Below are 18,258 nucleotides of genomic sequence, written 5' to 3'. Positions count from 1 at the left end.
ATAAAGAGACATAGGCTATCAGACTGGATACATAAACAAAATCCAGCCTTTTGCTCCATACAGGAAACTCATCTCAGAGACAAAAACAGACACTATCTCAGAGTAAAAGGGTGAAAAAAAAAACTTCCAAGCAAACAGCTCCAAGAAGCAAGCTGGAGTGGCTATTCTAATATCGAATAAAGTAAATTTCCAACCAAAAGTTATCAAAAAAGATAAGGAAGGACACTTTTTACTCATTACCGGGGAAATCTGTCAGGAGGAACTCTCAATCCTTAACATATATGCTCCAAATAAAAAATCACCCACATTCATAAAAGAAACCCTACTAAAGCTCAAAAAATACATTTCACCCCACACATTATTAGTGGGAGACTTTAATATCCCACTCTCACCAATGGACAGATCAGGGAAACAGAAACTGAACAAGGACACTGCAAAACTAGCAGAGACTTTGAACCAACTAGAATTAATAGATATATACAGAACATACTATCCCAAAGTAAAAGAATACATTTTCTTCTCACCACCCCATGTCACCTTCTCGAAAATTGACCACTTAATTGGACACAGAACGAGCCTCCATCGATATAAGAAGATTGAAATACTCCCATGCATCCTCTCAGATCACCATGGTCTACGGCTGGTCTTTAACAACAAAAAAGACAACAAAAAGCCCACATACACATGGAAACTAAACAATGCTCTATTAAAAGATAGCAGGGTCAAAGAAGAAATAAAGAAAGAAATTAAGCATTTTCTAGAATTCAATGAAAACAAAAACACAACATACCCAAACCTATGGGATGCAATGAAAGCAGTATTGAGAGGAAAACTCATAGTCCTAAGTGCTTCCAAAAAGAAACTGGAGAGAGCTCACATCAGCAACCTGACAGCACAGCAAAAAGCCCTAGAACAAAATGAAGCAGATACACCCAAAAAGAGTAGACAGCAAGAAATAATCAAAATTAGGGAAGAAATAGACCAAATAGAAACAAAAAGAACCATTGAAAAAATCAACAAAACCAAGAGTTGGTTCTTTGAGAAAATCAACAAGATTGATAAACCCCTAGCCAGACTAACTATTGGGCAAAGAGAGAGTATCCAAATTAATAAAATTAGAAAGAAAAGTGGGGACATAACAACTGAAACTGAGGAAATTCAAGAAATCATCAAATCCTACTACAAAAACTTATACTCCTCAAAATTGGAAAATCTGGAGGAAATGGATGAATTCCTAGACAGATACATGATCGCAAAGTTAAACCAGGACCAAGTAAACCATCTAAATAACCCTATAACACCTAAAGAAATAGAAGAAGTCATCAAAAGCCTTCCAACCAAAAAAAGCCCAGGTCCAGACGGGTTCAGTGCAGAATTTTATCAGACTTTTATTGAGGATATAACACCAATATTCGCCAAACTATTCCAAAAGATAGAATCAGATGGAATATTACCCAACTCATTTTTTGAGGCTACAATAACCCTCGTACCTAAACCACACAAAGAACCTACAAGGACCAATCTCACTTATGAACATTGATGCAAAAATACTCAACAAAATTCTTGCAAACTGAATCCAAGAACACATCAAAACGATCATTCATCATGACCAAGTAGGCTTCATCACTGGGATGCAGGGATGGTTTAACATAAGGAAATTCATCAACTTAATCCACCATATAAACAAACTCAAAGACCAAAATCACATGGTCATCTCACTAGACGCTGAGAAAGCATTCAACAAAATCCAACACCCCTTCATGTTAAAAGTCCTGGAAAGAACAGGAATCCAAAGCCCATACTTAAACATAATAAAAGCAATATACAGCAAACCAACAGCCAACATCAAACTTAATGGCGAGAAACTTGAAGCAATCCCACTAAAATCAGGGACTCGACAAGGCTGCCCACTCTCCCTCTACCTATTCAACATAGTACTGGAAGTACTGGCAGGAGCAATTAGACAGCAAACGGAGATCAAGGGGATACAAATTGGAAAGGAAGAGATAAAAACATCACTCTTTTCCAATGACATGATTGTGTACTTGAGTGACCCCAAAAATTCCACCAGAGAACTCCTACATCTGATAAACAAGTTCAGCAAAGTGGCTGCATACAAATTTAACTCAAACAAATCAGTAATCTTCCTGTACTCAAAGGACAAACATGTGGAGAAAGAAATTAGGGAAAACGTACCCTTCACAATCTTTACAAAAACTATGAAATACCTTGGGGTGACTCTAACTAAGCAAGTGAAGGACCTGTATGACAAGAACTTCAAACCTCTAAAGAAAGAAATTGAGGAGGATCTCAGAAAATGGAAAGATCTCCCATGCTCATGGATTAGAAAAATCAACATCTTAAAAATAGCCATCCTACCAAAAGCAATCTACAGATTCAATGCAATCCCCATCAAAATTCCAACCCAGTTCTTCATGGAATTGGAAAGATCAATGTGCAAATTCATATGGAATAACAAAAGACCTAAAATAGCGAATCCCATCCTCAACAGCAAAAAAACATCTGCGGGAATCACTATCCCTGACCTCAAGCAATATTACAAGGCAATTGTGCTGAAAACTGCATGGTACTGGTACAGAAATAGGCATGTGGATCAATGGAATAGAATAGAAGATCCAGAAATGAGCCCTCATGTATATGGTCACCTGAATTTTGACAAAGGAGCAGTAAACATTCAATGGAAAAAGGACAGCCTATTCAACAAATGGTGCTGGTCCAACTGGCACTCAGCATGCAAAAGAATGAAAATGGACCCGTTCTTATCTCCCTTTACAAAGCTCAAGTGTAAGTGGATCAAAGATCTCCACATTAAACCAGATACACTGAAACTATTAGATGAGAAAGTAGGGAAAACCTTAGAACACATAGGTACAAGAGAAAATTTCCTGAACACCAATGGCTCAAGCTCTAATGTCAAAGATTAACAAATGGGACTTAATGAGATTGCAAAGTTTCTGTAAGGCTAAGGACATTGTCAAGAAAACAAAACGGCAACCAACAGAATGGGAAAAGATCTTTACCAACACCTCATCAGATAGAGGCCTAATATCCAAGGTGTACAAGGAACTCAAAAAGCTAGACACCAGAGAATCAAATAACCCTATTAAAAATGGGGTACAGAGCTAAACAAAACGTTCTCAGTTGAGGAACACCGAGTGGCCGAGAAACATCTGAGGAAGTGCTGGACATCCTTAGCCATCAGGGAAATGCAAATCAAAACAACCCTGAGATTCCTTCCACCTCACACCAGTCAGATTGGCCAAGATCCAAAACTCAGATGACAGCAGATGCTGGCGAGGCTGCGGAGAAAGGGGAACACTTCTCTACTCTTGGTGAGGTTGCAAGCTAATACAACCACTCTGGAAATCTGTCTGGCTATACATCAGAAAATTGGATATAGTACTACCTGAAGACCCAGCTATTCCACTTCTGGGCATATACCCCAGAGACACTTTAATACACAACAAAGTTATATGCACCACAATGTTCATAGCGGCTCTATTTATAATAGCCAGAAGCTGGAAGGAACCCAGATGTCCTTCAGAAGATGAATGGATACAAAAATTGTGGTACATATACACAATGAAATACTACTCATCCACCAGAAACAATGACTTAACCAAATTCTTAAGAAAATGGCTGCATCTAGAGAATATCATCCTGAGTGAGATAACCCAGTCACAAAAGAACAGACATAATATGCAGTCACTGATAGTGGGATGCTAACCCCAGAGGCTTGCATTACCCCCAGAAACAACTCACAGACTGTATAAAGTCCAAGAAATAAAGAAAACAAAAAATATACATATATTTACAAAACAAGAAGACTTTGACTATTTCCATGTTGCGTTTTGTTTTGCATGTACTTTACGCTTATTGCAACAAGTACGTTTTCAATGCATACTGTCAAGCCCTTGAAAAAAATCAAGTACTGACTGAAAAACATATTCACATGGTTTTATGTAAAATTTATTTTAATGTCTGAAAAAACAGTACTGACAAAAATGTATAATTTTAAGCAAAAAATGTTTAAAATCTTTACATTTATCTTTGTTTTGCAAAATAAAGTCGTTTAAAAAAAAGGTAGATCATTGTTATTGTACAAAACACAATGTTTCTGTCAAGCGTTTTTGTATTCTATGTGTGTTCTTCACTTATTGTAGTAATAATATATTAAATTTTATCCAAAAATGAAAAAAGAAAATGGCTGCATCTAGAGAATATTATCCCGAGTGAGATAACCCAGTCACAAAAGAACAGACATAATATGCAGTCACTGATAGTGGGATGCTAACCCCAGAGGCTTGCACTCCCCCAGAAACAACTCACAGACTGTATGAAGTCCAAGAAATAAAGAAAAGAAAAAATATACATATATTCACAAAACAAGAAGACTTTGACTATTTCCATGTTGCATTTTGTTTTGCATATACTTTATGCTTATTGTAACTATTAGGTTTTCAATGCATACTGTCAAGCCTTTGAAAAAAATCAAGTACTGACTAAAAAAAATATATTCACATGGTTTTATGTAAAAATTATTTTAATGTCTGAAAAAACAGTACTGACAAAAATGTATAATTTGAAGCAAAAAATGTTTAAAATCTGTACATTTATCTTTGTTTTGTAAAATAAAGTCGTTAAAAAAAACCAAAATGCTCAACTATGAAATGTTAACTATTTTAAGTAAATTAGAGAAAAAGCATTATTATAATTTTTGTAAAATATAATATTCATAACTGTTTAATAAGTGGTATGCTGCAACACATTTTCCAAATTTTTGTCTTCAATAATAGGTTAAAAATTACATTTAACATTCAAGTGAGTTTATCATTTAAGTGAGAAAATATAGAAAAGTTTCATCATTGATAGTTACTATTACCTTTTACCTAACATAACAGTTTTACCTAATTATAAACTATGGGAGAGTAATTATATACATATAATGTGTGTGTGCACATGTGTATGTGATTTACCTTTAGAATTCATTTGTGATATATAAATTTAGTGAAAATTCAAATATTAGCTGGCTAATACGGTAGCCACAATCTTTAATTTTATGACAAACAAATAAAAAATTAATTAGGTATGCATGTAGAGAGATACCAATACTAACACTTAACCACTAAAAGCTTTAGTCCCTAAATCAACAATTAAAATTTTAATTTAAATAGTGGCCCAAATTAAGATGGTGTTCTGAAAGATAAGAAATATATGATATTGACTTGGAAAGCTTCTACTATCTTTTCAATCTGTTTTTTAACATCTACTTCTGACTAATTCTTGAAATGTATAATAGGGAATAGGCAACGTTAAAGTGAAGGCTATAAAGGCAATGACAGACCATTAACATTTCTTAAAATTCCCCATGTTTAATGTCTATTAAAGAAACATGAATTCTAAATTATTAATGACTTTAGTACTCACATTGCCTGAAACTAATACCACTTCTCTCTTTAATAGCTACCTTTCTACTCATCCATATTCAAATTTATAAAAATTCACATTCCAATTAACATTTGTTTTTTTTTTTTTTTTTTTTTTTTTAGCTATTTCACTTACTCTTGTATTTTTCTCAAGGCTTGGTATTGCTCCCTTTGCTGTTGTATTTAATTACACTTATTTCTGAATCAACTGAGTGCCAGAGTCAGACGCAATAAATATTATGTGGGTGTTCATCTTTTACTTTCTCTCGTGGCTGACTCAAGTAGTATTCTACATTTACATCTTTATCACTATAGTATTTATTTTCACAATAGCCTACTGAAAAACAGCAGCAATGTTTTTATAGAATATTTACATACATATACATGTATGCACATACACACATACACACACACACATACACACATACATACAGCAAAAGTAATATATAAGAAGTGAACAAAAAGAATATGTTTGCAAGGAGTTTTTGTTGTACTCTGTAAAGATCAGTGGGCATCCATAGTTGTCTTTCTATACTTAATAAGTATCTACAGTACCAACCAGTGTCCGAAGCATCACTAAACAATTAATGTGGAAACTACATTCTCTTGCACCCTATAATATAGAGATAAACATTAAAGAGTATCTGCATATATAACAGCAACATGAATATTGGAACAGTGATGTCAGCCTTTAACTGTACATCAGGCCACTGTTGTGGATGGTAACGAAACAGTGACAGTACAGAATCTAAAATGTCCTCATAAGCAATTGAATCTTTATTGGTTACATAAACCATCCACTGCAATTTATGAGAGTGTTCCTAATTCCGACATTTATAGTCCTGTAGAACATAGTACCATAGGCAGAATGTCTCTAGGCTACACACATCAAAAAACACAGTGTATGGTTTTCTCTGTGCCTCTGTCATTAACTTTTTTGTAAATTAATCATTCCTTTCATTTATATATCAAATGATATCCCACTTCCCAGTTACCAGTTCTACCTATAACCCATTCTATGATATTCCACTTTCCAGTTACCCCTCCCCAAACCAATCCTTCATCCCACATCTGCCCTCCCTTCTTTTATCCTTATGGTAGTGCTCCCTGACACACCCACACTCTCCTGAATACTGCATCTCCCTATGCTGGAATATCAAACCTCCCTGGGGCCAAGGACTTTCCCTCACATTGCTGTCAGGAAAGGCCATCCTTTGCTACATATATCTGGAGTCATGGATGCCTCCAGGTAGACTCCTTGGTAAGTGGTCTAAAGTCTGGGCAAACAGGGTGGTCAGGCCAGCATATGTTGCTCTTCCAATGGGGTTGCATTCCCCATCTGCTCCTCCAGTCCTTCTATCAGTTCCTTCACCAGGCTCCCAGAGCTCATTCTAAAGATTGGCTGCAAGCATCCATATCTGCTTTTATTAGGTTCTGATTTTTTTGGTAGTATCCCTTTTGTCTTTGATTTCAGCAATTATCTGTTGTTGATGTTGTTTGTTTATTTACATTAAATTTAGAATTGTTTTCCAATTTCCATTTCTTTACTTCTTTGATCTGCTGACAGTTCAGAACAGTGGCTATCACATTTCTGCTAGATTTAATTTAGTCTTAACCTGTGTATAGGATTTCAAAAGTGTCTTTAGTTTCTGTTTGAATCTTGTAGGTTTTAATCTTGAAGGTACCTTAAGAATTATAATCACCTTGCTTTCCAAGATGTTAACCTTCCTGTTGATAATAACACTTGTGTGATTAAAATAAAGTTAAAAAAAAAGAAATTGAAAGACAATTCTACAAAAAGAAAAAAAATGAAAAAAAATTCACAACTAATTATGTTGTGGAGAATTTACATTTAGACATTAAAAGCAAAAACCTCACCCAGTACAAATATAAGGTTATTTGTCAGGGCTCTACAGTGTAATAGCTCAGTTTATTTCTGGATGTGTTATTTATCTTATCCTTACATTTAATAAAATATGTCAAATATTTGACTTTATTATAATTAAAACTTACAGTATACAAACTGGAATGATAGCTCAGCACTTAAGAGGTTTTCCTGCTCAAGCAAAGAACATTGGTTTTGTTCCTAGCTTGCACATGGTGACCCACAACATTTGTATATACAGTTCTATAAAATGTACATGTACATACTATAAATTAATACATGGTGATGCATAAAATAGGGTTCCTATAATGAAAAAAATGGTATTATAATTTTCATCTTTATTCTGCAAGATTATATAACTAAATCAGCATTATGGTCAAATTAGTTTGAATTTGCATACAGTAAAATAAATTTGTTCAATATATTACAATAAAATATGAACTTATGTACAGTTTTAAACATATTTTTCCAAATTTCATTGAAAAATAGTGGTGATCAAATACTTTACAAATGCTGTCATCAAAATTTTGCTTTCTTATTATGAATGCACAAATTAAAAGAGTATTATTAATTATACATGTGAAGATCATTACAAATTGTGGCTATATTTTTTCCTGTACTGCAAAGAGATAAATAGAGTCAAGCAAAAAAAAAAAAAAATAGAATCAAGCATACATTGAATGCATAAGTATAGTTTTAGAAAGTAAAGTATTTTATGGAAACAAAATATTTTATTAAAACTCAAAAGTGTTAGCTTTAAACCTTTATAGATACACTGTTGTTGAATTTTATCTATTGACCACACTGTGAGGGGCACAGCATAACTTTATTTGCATGTGCATTTCTTTATGGACTTATCATTTGGGAATGAATGATAAAAGCCCTGAAGTATGGCTCTCTGTAGAAGAATCATGTTTAAAATTCATAGTTTTGCATCTGTTATTTTGTTATGCTAGATGAGGTGAACACTACAAAGTAAAAATGCGTGCTCTCGCAATTGCAGTGTTTGAATATTAGAACTGTTGGCACTACACTTCAGATGCGTAAGAGGAACTCATAAAGCCTCAGATTCAGAATTACACATCTAGTTAATTGTATATGCAAATGTAGAGGCCTACAGAGACCTATTATTCTTTTCGGTCAATAAATTTGTTGCATAATGTAAGCATGTCAAATGCATGCCCCATAAACAAATAAATGATGATAGGTCACTTGTTCAAAGCTGGCTTCACGCCTCCATTAAGAACCAAAAGCTCTTTGGTATATCTAAATATAATATAGTGATAATATATCACTGTACATAAAATCAAATTGTCCAAATGGATATTTACATAAAACAAAACTTTTCAGCTGAGTTTACAGTACTAAGAAACTAGAGGAAAATTAACTGTTAATTTAAAAATTTTTACAGTAGAATCAAAGCAATATAAATAGTCATTTAAACAGACTTCACATTGTGTTATGAAGGGTATAGAAGAAAGAAATCGAACTCAAATAAAATACATTTTATATTTGTATCAAATTCTTAGAGAATACTTATTTAAAATTAAATTTTAAGCAGTAATGTATTTTTACAGTATTGATAAAAGTTTCTACACATTTGCTTAAGATCTCTTAATTCATATTTGCCATGCTTGATCATTTTATCCAAATAAAAGTTTTACTGTCAAAATGTAAAGATTTCTAATATACAAATAAATTTTTAATTCAAGAAAACAAGTATATAATAATGAAGATAATAAAGGAAAAATGTATTAAATAATGTAAACTGAAAGAAATCAAGCAATGATCTTAGATGGTTTGAAAATGCACAGCTACTGATTCTGTTCATGCACTTCTAATAATCAAAGCTGGTCATAAGTTTTGCTACATGTGATTGCAATAATTAACAGCATATGGTTAGTTCTTGCTGATTCCTTCCTTACCATTTTTTACATGTTGTAGACATATCTTCATTGACTGCACTTTCTATATCCTTCCTTATACAAATTGAAATCCAGTTATATTTTAAAAACATGTTGTACTTATAATAATTCACACATAAAAAGACAGACTTAGGACATACAAATGTCCGTGGAGATATAAGATTGAATCAGGGTAGAAGGCTAGAATTGGTAATGAATTAGAGTACAGGTACACAGACATAACCACGGCTTTGAGAAAACAACGATGCCAAAAAATTGAGGCTCTGGCCTTTATCATATTTTCATAAACAGTTTTTATTTATAATATGGAATTTTGCAAATCATATGTCTTGAAGTATTCTGTGCATGGTGTCAGGCAAAAAGTCTGGGAGCTATATGTCAAACTGTCCTCTTCTGCAAAAACAACAGTTTTCTTGTAGTTATCTACCACCTATGCGTCTTAAAAAACCACCATCCCCTATTTCACAACAACCTCTGAATCTTATGGAGAGTGTATTGATACAGAGACCTCATTAACAGACTGGGCATTTTCTAGTATAATTTTCTTTTTAAATTGACCAATAGTATTGCTCTTGCCGTACACAGTCAGCTACTCGATGGAGCTTATCTGTGAGTGTTGAAAGATACAGTTATCTACAGATATAGCCTTGGTCATTCGACATTGATTTAGTATTTAGTTGATTTAGAAAAATAACAATATTAGTATCTCCCCTAGGAATTATAACCTATTGCACTATTCATTGTGGCACTGATAATGATGTTGGATATTATGATTCCTCTTAGATCTAAACTTAAAAAATCAGAAGTATTTGGTTACTCCTTTGACTTACATGCAACTGTTCCACCATTTATAGTATCTTGTCAGCCCAAATATTATTGGAGCTATATGGATGCATAACTCAGTAAGCATTGTGCTTAAATTTTCTTGTGGTAGGATTAATAGTTAACATCTTTAACCTGTGTGAAAATTAGCCAGGAGACATAAAGCATTCAAGTAAATAAAATTTTGGTTTCTCCGTGTTCTAATCCTCAAGTATGAGTATCTTGTGCCTTATGTAGTGTGCTGCTATTATATTTTAAAATCTAACAAATAGCAATAGCAATAGCCAGTAATATTTGAGGACATACTGGTTAACACACACACACACACACACACACACACACACACACACACACACACACACACTGTCTCTCCTTAGAGAGATACAAAGACAAAGAGGCAGGGAGAGAAAGAGAAAGAGAAAAAGCAAGAGAACACGAATCTAGAACAAAACAAAGTTCCTGTTTAACTAACTTGTTTTAGGTGGAAGAGATGACATCCCTGAAAGAAGATGTCTTATATGCTTATTCTTTGAAAATGATTGAGAGCTAGACTTAAAATATTTATTTGATGCTGGATGGATAACAATTTAAAAACCTGTAGCAGAGAAAAGTTTTAACTACTCCAAGTTAATGCATTTTGCATTTCATCATAAGTCAAACACAAGAGATTCCCAATACACAGGTGGGGGTTTATTATTACATGATTTTTATTTTATATCTCATAAAATTATAGAAATCAAAAACAGTAATGGAGCCTGTTGATAAAATATGAACAAATGAAGATGTTACATAAAGAAAGTGGTGAACACAAACCACCCATATATCCTTTGAACTATAGTAAAGCATGTATATTTGGAGAAAAGTCAGCAGTAAGTTTTTTTTTTTTTTTTGCGATATTTGGAATTAAATTTTTAAAATCACAGTATAATTGACCTTAAAACATGTTTTCTTTGCTAAACTTAACTTTTATCAATATCAAATGTGTAAAACACTAAGTTATTTTCAGCTTAAAATATTTATACATAAATAATTCATATACATTTGAAATATTGTCATTAAGTTTACCCATAAATCTAATACAGAGCTCATTACTGCACCACATCTTTTAACACAAGGGGACATGAAATAAAATCATATCAGTGTTCCAAGAAAATAAACTGTTTTTCATTTGTAATCTCAGAAGATTTCTCACTAAATTTAAAGGCATGTCAGTGGAAACAAGTTATACACAGGTGTTATTAATTTTCAGTTAGCATAGCTTTAAAACCTTTAGAGAATTCTTCCTTCCTTGAACACATATTAGTTTAACTCAATTTATGATATTTCTGAATATGTATCTTTGTGTTTCAAGGCTTGGGAATACTGTTAGTTATTATTGTAATAAACCCAGTATTCAAGTTGAGATAAACATTTTTGAGATTTATTTTCTAACACAGGTCGGAGTTCATTGAAACATGATTTTTTTTATATATTTCATAATATTGTAAAACTCAAGTATAGTAATAGAATCTGTTGATAAAAAAAAGAGGAATTGTGCCAATTCCAGATTTTGGGGTTTATATTATAGAGCTCCTTAAAGAGAAAATAGTTTAATTAGTTATTCTTTGACTTTTGTTGAATCTCTTCTAATTTCATTATGAACATAGTAGGGTTTTTTTTATTACTATCAATTTCATACAAACTTATAAATTCTCCACCACTTTTACAAGACTCTTTCCATCCATGGAGCATGGTAGACATGCACTGGTCACATAACCTTAAACCATCTCTTCTTCTCCACAGAATTAGTTAGTAGTCAACAGGACAACAGGAAGTAGTAGGACAAGTAGCTCCTTCCCAATCCATGACACATGGCAGCTTATTCATGTGCAGATCTATTTTCAGAAGAAGCTTATGTCAGAGTCTCATTTCATTGGCTGTGTCTTCCCAAAATGATAATTTGACCTGTATGCTCACAATTTTTCTATTCACTCAAAATCTGTTCTCTGAGCTTTCCAGGTGGTGTTATAATGTCCTATTGGAGGTAAGGAATTAAGTAGTCCCTTAATATGATACCACAAGCAGCAATTCATTTCTGCTTTTACCTCCATTCCATTCTTAACTACAATTCCTTGAGAAGAGGTAAGAACTTGAGTTGTTTCAGGAGCTTCCAGTATTTTCTTTTCTTTTCTTTTCTTTCTTATTTATACTCCTAATTGTATTCCCTTCCAGTCCACTCTCTGACTGTTCCATATCAGATACCTCATCCCTGCTCTTGTTTCTGCCAGGATTACTCCATTCCTGCACCTCACACCCCATCAAACCTCTAAACTCTCCTGGGTCCTCCATTCTCTTGAGTGTTAGGTGCACCTTGTTTGACTGGACACCGAACAAGCAGTCTTCTGCTGTATAGGTGTTGGTGGCCTCATATCAACTGGTGTATGTTGGCTGGTTGTGGTCAGTGTCTGAGAGATCTCAGATATCTAGGTTAATTGAGACTGATGGTCTTCTTACAGGGTAGCCCTCTTCCTCAGTTTCTGTTAGATTTTCCCTAATTCAACTACAGGTGTCAGCAGCTTCTGTCCATTGACTGGGTGCATCTGATTCTTTCAGCTGCTTGTTGGGTCTTTTGAAGGGCAGTCATGATTGGTCCCTTTATGTGAGTGATCTATAACCTAAGTAATAGTGTCATGCCTTAGAATCTTCCTAAACCTAGACACCACTTTGGGCCTGTCACTAGACCTTCTTTTCCTCAGGCTCTTCTCTGTTTCCATCCCTGCAGTTCTTACACACAGGAACAATTGTCAAACTTTTGACTATGGGATATCAAACCCATCCCTTACTTGATACCCTGTCTTTCTGCTGGGGGTGGGGTGCATAAATTCCCTCTCCCCATTATAGTGCATTTTATTTAAGGTCCCTCCCTTTGAATTCTGTGAGTCTCTCACCTCCCAGGGCTCTGGTACATTATAGATGGTCTCCCCAACTTCTTATCTCCTGAGGTTGCTTACTTACATTTCTTCTTCTGGTCCTTAAGGATTCAGTCCTTTTCCTTACCTAGTACTAGATCGTGTTCCCCTCTTCTTTCCACAAAGTCTCTTTTCCCCCTCAGGTCCTTCTCTACTTCCCCTTGTGTCATTCCTCTCTTCTTCCTCTCAATTGAGAATGAAGTGTCCTCTTTTTGTTCCTGCAGCTTTTTGAACATTATGTGTACTGTCATGGGTATGCTATACTTTATTCTTTGGCCAATATCCACCTATTAATGAATATATGCCATGTATGTCATTGTGGGTTTCAGTTATCTTAGTCAGGATGATATTTTCTGGTTCTGTCCATTTTCCTGCAAAATGTCAGATGGATGAACCCATTCTTAATAGAAGAGTAGTATTCTATTGTGTAAATGAACCACATTTTTCTGTATCCATTCTTCTGTTGTGGGACATCTGGATTGTTTCCAGCCACTGGTTAACAGAAACAAGGCCATAATGAACATAGTAGAACATGTGCCCCTGTGACATGGTGGGACATCTTTTGGGTATATTCCCAAGAGTATTATTGCTGAGTCTTCAGGTATATCTATTTCCAATTTTCTGAGAAGCAGCCAGATTGATTTCCTGAATGGAATCACCAGTTGCAATCCAACCAGCAATGGTGGAGTGTATCTCTTTCTCTACATTATGGCCAAAATGTGTTGTCACTTGACTTTTTGATCTTAGCCATTCTGGTTGGTATAGAGTAGAAGCTCACAGTCATTTTGATTTGCATTTCTCTGGTCACTAAGGAATTTGAACATTCCTTTAGGTACTTCTCAGCCATTTGAGATTCCTCTTTTATAAATTTTTGGTTAAGTTCTCTACCCCATGGGTTTTTTCATTTGTTTATTTGTTTGTTTGTTTCTGTGGTTAGCTTCTTGAGTTCCTTGAATTTTTTGGATATTAGCCCTCTAGTAGATATGGGGTTAATAAAGATTTTCTCAATCTCTAGGTTGTCAATTTGTTTATGCCCTTTCTCTTACAGAAACTTTCAAGGGTCATGAGGTTTCATTGATCAATTCTTGATTTTAGAGCACATACCATGAGATTTCTCTTTAGGAAATTTCCCCCTGTGTCAAGGAGTTTCAGGCTTTTTACCACTTTCTCTTCTGTTAAATTCATTGAATCTGGTTTTATGTTGAGTTCCTTGTACTTGAGATTTATGCAAGGTGACAGATATGGGTCTATTTTCATTTTTATACATACAGCAGCCCTGTTAGACAAAACTATCTAAAAAGACCCATATCCCATAGAAGTAATTAAATACCTCCTAACCAAAAAAGCCCATGCCCATATACCCAAAAGTAACTCCAATATCCAACAAGGACACATGCTCAACAATGTTCATAACAACCTTATTTATAATAGCCAGAAGCTGTAAAGAACCCAGATGTCCTTCAGTAGATGAATGGATACAGAAATTGTGGTACATTTACACAACTGAGTACTTCTCAGCTATTAAAAACACGGAGTTCATGAGCTTCCTATGTAAATGGATAGAACTTAAAACCATCACCTTGGTCCCTCTGGTCCTTGAGCCAGTGTCGGCAGTGAAGCAATGGCCTTGAGGTTGCTGAATCTTATCCAGGCAGCAGAGTCCGTGCGCGGCGTCACAGCTGAAGCCAGGCGAGTGTGACGAATTCATAGCTTGTGTACTGCAAGCTGAGGTATGTGCTTTTGGCCTCCATTCTTGGTGATAAGACAACCAAAAAATGTGCACGAGTACAGCCGAGTGACAACAGTAGATGACAACATATGCCCTGGGATAAACAAGCTCGCAAAGGATATGGCAAACCAAGCGGGCATGAAGCGCTGTCCAGAAGCAGGGCTACAGTACTCAAGCAGCACCACAGGTGACAGAAGGCTGCTCCACATAGAATTTAGCTGCAACTGTGGTTTAAAAAAATTTTTATAAGGATCCCAAAAACAAGGATGGCAACAGCTACCGCCTACAGTCCTGGCTATAAGCCAACTGCCTGCTGCAGTTCTCAGACGCCCTGGAGCACCTGCTGAACACAGGACAAGGTGTGGTCTTGGAGCTCTATATCTACAGTGACATGGTCTTCCTGGAGGCAATGCTCAACCAGGGCTTGATCTGAAAGCAGTGCGTGGACCACTATAATGAACTTAAGCGGTGCAATCTCCCAGAGTACCTGCCACCACATGCAGTCATCTATATCGATGTGCCTGTGCCCGAGATAGAGTAAGATCCTGAAGAAAAAAGATCCACATGAAATGAAGGTCACCTCTGCCTTTCTCCAGGACATTGAGAATGCGTACAAGAAAACCTTCCTCCCAAAAATGAGTGAGGTATTCGACTTGTTGGTTTATAGCTCCTGGGAAGCTGAAGACTCAACCAAGGTGGTAGAGGACATTCAATACATTAACTAGAGCAAAGGGCCTTGGCTTGAACAGGATGACTGGACCTTTCACAAACTGTGGATGCTGGTTTAGGATAAGACAGAAGTGCTGAATTATACGACCATCCCAGTTTACCTCCCAGAAATCACTCTTGGGGCTCATCAAGGTAGTCGGATCTATGACAGTTTCACAGAGCTGCCAGGCTGCAAGTATGCCCCTAGGTACCATGCTGAAGTGGGTGACAAGTAGATCTGAATGAAATGAATGGTCCCCTCTGCCTAGCTGTGTCACAGCCATGAAGATGTCTGCTCTGCCCAATTCTATGAACTCCAGAGCTTGACAAGACAACAGGAATAAAACAAATGATCAATAAATTGCCAAAAAAAAAAAAAAAAAGATCTAACAAAATGTCTGACCTGTGCCTAGTCAGAGTTGAAAGAATCAACTTCCCTTGAAAGGTTCTGGAAACTTCTAGTGTTGTTTTGGAATCATTTGGGGGAAATAGACAAAACAAAGCTGATCTTCTGAAAGCCCATCTCCCATTGAAAGCCCAGTGTCCCAGGTCCCAGTGCTGTTTCCTTGAACCCTTCCAACTTGAAATAAAGCTGACTCTATAGTCCCTCAAAACAAAGCAACAACAAACCAAACAAACAAACAAAACAATACTATCATCTTGAGTGACCTAGTCATAAAAGAAAACTCATAGTATGTATTCATTTATAAGTTAATACTAGCTCCCCCTTGCCCCAATAAAAGAAGAACTCAAAAAAAAAAAATAAATATAATAAAATAAAGAAAAAGTAAGACCAGAATGTCGATGCCTAAGTCCTTCTTAGAAGGAAGAACAAAACAGGGGAGAAAATACAAGGTCAAATAGAGTAGAAGGGATTGAGGAATAGATCTACAGAGACTTCCTCACTGGAGAACCACTATATATATATATATATATATATATATATATATATATATATATATATATATATATATATATATATTTATGCAGCCACCAAACCCAAGCACTATTGCTGATGCTAAGAAGTATTTACTGGTAGGAACCAGACATGGGTGTATCCTCAGAGGCTCTTCCAGAGTCATACAGATACAGATGTGGATATGTGGATGCTTGCAGCTAACTATCAGACTGAACACAGGGATCGCAATAAAAGAGCTAGAGAAAGGATTCAAAGAGCTGAAGGATTTGCACCCTTATGGGAAAGAACATCAATCATCAGCCATTGCACTGAGGTGGAGATGGTGATTGGGACAGGGAGCACCTTCATCAAATCAAGTTAAGGAGGAGGAGGGAAGGGAGTTGGAGAGAGGGCATTGCATTTGAAATATAAATACAGAGAATATCCAATAAAATTGAAAAAAGAATGAATCAATTTGCATTCTTCTACTGCATGCTGCCAATTAGACTAGCTCTATTTATTGAAGATGCCTCCCCCACCAAGGTCTGCTCTTAGCTTCTTTGTTAAAAATAAAGTGTACATAGTGTTTGGGTTTATTTTTGGGTCTTCAATTTATTCCATTTTTTGACCTGCACACAAGAACCTGGAAAAACAGAAAGTGTCTTCCAGATTGTAGTAGCCTCTTATACAAATATTGCATAATTCCTACATCGGAGAGTTAATCAAGAGATAGTATTCAAAATAAGTATAAATGCCATTCATATATAAAATGCTTTTCTAGTTATTATTATATTTATTAAAATAAATTTCAATCTATGTATTTTGTCTCTTTTAAGATTATATTTTCTATTGGTTACCTCTCTTTTTTATGTTTTAACAATTTACTTAAAAATTATAATTATAAGACTGAGAATTAATACATTTCATCAGGAAAATACTTAATGATTGTCTACTTATGTGCATTGTTTCATTTAATCAATCTATTTTTTCTTTGATTTTTCCACTGCCAGTTTATTTTTGGCAACTTATTAAAAAAAAAAAAAAAAAAAAAAAAAAAAAAAAAAAAAAAAAAAGAGCCCATGCCCACAAATATTTAGTGCAGAATTATACCTAACCTTCAAGGAAGACGCAATACCAATATTACTCAAACTATTCTATAAAATAGAAACAGAATGAACACTACCCAATTCATACTATGAAGCCACAATTACTCTGATTTCTATCCCACACAAAGACCCCACCAAAAAAAAAAAAGAACTTAAGACAAATATTTCTTATAAATATTGATGCAAAAATACTCAATAAAATCCTTGCAAACAGATTCGAAGAACACATCAAAACCATCATTCAAGATCAAGTAGGTTTCTTCCCAGGGATGCAAGGTTGGTTCAATATACAAAAATTCATTAACACAATACACTATATAAACAAGCTCAATGAAAATGTCACAAGACCATCTCCTTAGATGAAGAAAAAGCGTTTGATAAAACACCACACATTCTATATTAAAAGTATTGGAGAAATCAGGGATTCAAGGCCCATACCTAAATATAATAAAAACAATTTACTCCACACCAACAGCCAACATCAAATGGAGGGAAACACAATGCAATCCCAATAAAAGTAAATACGAGTATACCCACTCTCCCTATAACTATTTAATATAGTATTTAAAGTGCTAGATAGAACAATAACAACAGCAAAAAACAACAAAAAGAAATCAAGGGGATACAAATTGGTAAACAAGAAATAAAGGCAAAACTATTTACAGAAGAAATAATAGTATACAAAAGTGGCTCCAAAAATTTTATTAGAAAATTTCTCCAGCTGATAAAGAACTTCTGCAAAGTGGATGGATATAAAATTAACTCGAATAAATCAGTAGCCTTCCTTTTT

At 34.9% G+C, this 18,258-nt stretch overlaps 1 pseudogene across 1 annotated transcript; it reads left to right on the top strand.

Annotated features, from left to right (window-relative positions):
• The first annotated feature begins 14,648 nt into the window (after positions 1 to 14,648).
• Positions 14,649 to 15,700, top strand: LOC308420751 (NADH dehydrogenase [ubiquinone] 1 alpha subcomplex subunit 10, mitochondrial-like; annotated as a pseudogene). The gene has a single exon. The product of its transcript is annotated as an NADH dehydrogenase [ubiquinone] 1 alpha subcomplex subunit 10, mitochondrial-like (transcript).
• The last annotated feature ends 2,558 nt before the right edge of the window (positions 15,701 to 18,258 follow it).

The sequence above is a fragment of the Micromys minutus genome (assembly GCF_963924665.1).
Source record: "Micromys minutus genome assembly, chromosome: 5".
NCBI lineage: Eukaryota > Metazoa > Chordata > Mammalia > Rodentia > Muridae > Micromys > Micromys minutus.
This window is presented reverse-complemented; position numbering and strand designations above follow the sequence as displayed.